A 2,500-nucleotide genomic window follows, 5' to 3' on the forward strand; every position below is an offset into this window, starting at 1 on the left:
ACACACACACAATCTGCTACGACTTTTGAACGTTTTGAACTTTCTCTTATTACTTTCTGCTGAAGAGCGTAGGCTCGAAATGTAAAAGATTTTTTCCATTTTTCCCGAGCGTCAAACTAATACACTTGCTTGTTGTTCCTACACCTCTCTTCGTCTTTTTCTTTACTATAAATTTCAAATATATATATATATATATATAGATAGATAGATAGATAGATAGATAGATAGATAGATAGATAAATAGACAGATATACACATACATACATACATACATACATACATACATATATTCATGCTTGCATACAGGATGCGCAAAAGAACTGGGGGTAGGCTGATAGAAAGCGAAATAGATATCTTCAGATATTAAATGCATAGACATAGAAATATCTGTATGCGCATATTACTGTATATTATTCATGTACGGGCATACGCTCGTGTATATTTTTATATGTGTTTATGGAGGAAGAACTATGTATATGTGTGTGCAAGCGTGTACATCTCTCTGTGAATACGATCTCTGTTTTGTGGAAGTTACTTTCATGCGAGACTCAGCGATTCAAGTTCAACTTGTTTTTTGAGTCACTTCACTTGATTGAGCACAAATAATTGATTGTCTTGACACAGGTCAACACCGATAGAAATATAATCTCTAGCTCAATGAATTTATCGTGGAAGTCTCTGGGAAAGATGACCTTTCGAGGAGCGAAGAAACGGATAGTTTTACAAGAATGTGAGCGAGAGAGATTGAAAGACAGAGAGAGAGAGGAGAGAAAGAGGGAGAGAGAGAAAGAGACAGACAGAGAAAGAAAGAGATAGTAAAAGCGAGATAAAAAGGGAGAGAGAAGAGAAAGCGCGCGTGTGAGAGAGACAGAAAGAGAGAGAAAGAAAGAGAGAAAAGAGGGCAAGAGAAAGGGAATATGAAAGAGAGAGAAAGAGAAAGCGAGAGAGAGAGAGAGAAAGAGAGAGAGAGTGGGAAAGAGAAAGTGAGATAAAATGCGAGAGAGAGAAATGGCAAGAGAGAAAGGGGGAGAGAGAATATGAGAATGTAGAAAAAGCGAGAAAGACACAAACACAGACAGACAGACAGACAGACAGACAGACAGACAGACAGAGAGGAAGCAATATAGAGAACACAAGAGAGAGAGAGAGAGAGAGAGAATGCTAGAGAAGAAGAGAGAAAGCGACCGACAGTAAATGCAAGCGCGCGTAAGAGAGAGAGAGAGAGAGAGAGAGAGAGAGAGAGAGAGAGGTGGGACGGGGAGAAAGCGAGATAAAGAGACAAGTGGAGTACGAAAATGTGGTAGGCATAGACAAGCGGTTAAGAATATCGTTACATGAATCTCGTTGACGCATGTTCGATCTCCAAGTCGGCGTCTGAAAGCTTACCTTCCAGTATTTGCTGCAGCACTTTACTTTCTTATTTCCAATTCACGTTGATTTCTATTTCTCCAAGGCTGAAAAAATAAATTACCAATCTAGTACTGGAGGGTGACTAGGCTACTATTTCCGGAACCACCGTCGTTGTCTCGTTATCTTTAAAGTTCTTCATCCATACAGGATGTTTAAAACGTCTCTCCGCAGTAAGTATTTTATTGCAAAATAAATATTTATAAGATAGTATTAGACTACAAAAGAATATATTAGACTTTACAAGACTTGAAAAAACTATGCATATATATATATGTATGTATATACCCTTTTATTCTTTTGCTCATCTCACGCAGTGCTATCATTCCCATGCTGTAACGCATGATCGACTGCAAGACATTTAAAGTGAAGAACGAAATGTGGATTACGACAATAATATCTTACAGAAAACCACGAAGTTGGTGGCCGGTGTCTGGTGATTTCACTCAACGACAGTCTTGAGTGCTCCGTTTGTTTCCTCACAAATATTGTCTGATAACAGGCATTTCGTATGTACCCGCCAGACACTGCCCAACCTTGTGGGTGGGGCTTTGGTAAGTAGAAAGATATTACCTCTGCAGGAATTACATTTCAAAAATCAAGATGCCTCCTGCACGTTTCTGCATCTATGATGCCGCAAAATATGGTATTGTAATTTCTATTATATTTAGCGATATTTGCAAACTTCTTGATTAGTCTCCCTTTGTATCGCGGTGAAAGAAGAGGATAAAGTTATTCTGCATAGCATTGTTACGTTACCAACAAGATTTTGGACATACATGCACTGCAGTTTCACGTAGACCGATAATGCACCTACAACACCAAGCCATTACTATACATTTTATCTATGACAAAAAAAAAAAACCAAAGGCATATAAAAACGCTTATGAAATAATTATCTTATAAAGGATACCCCACGCCATCGCATATCAAAACAGAACACAAAGCATGAAATGAAAAAGAAATAGCCATGGAAAACCAACATCTGTGGTTGTAAAACTATGTCTGTTAAACTCGAAGCGATAGCGAATTTGATTCAGACAAAACAGCGTCAGTATAATCACTTCATCGGAAAGATAAGACTGAAGGAGTT

Source organism: Octopus bimaculoides, chromosome 19, assembly GCF_001194135.2.
Source record: "Octopus bimaculoides isolate UCB-OBI-ISO-001 chromosome 19, ASM119413v2, whole genome shotgun sequence".
In the NCBI taxonomy this organism is placed as follows: domain Eukaryota; kingdom Metazoa; phylum Mollusca; class Cephalopoda; order Octopoda; family Octopodidae; genus Octopus; species Octopus bimaculoides.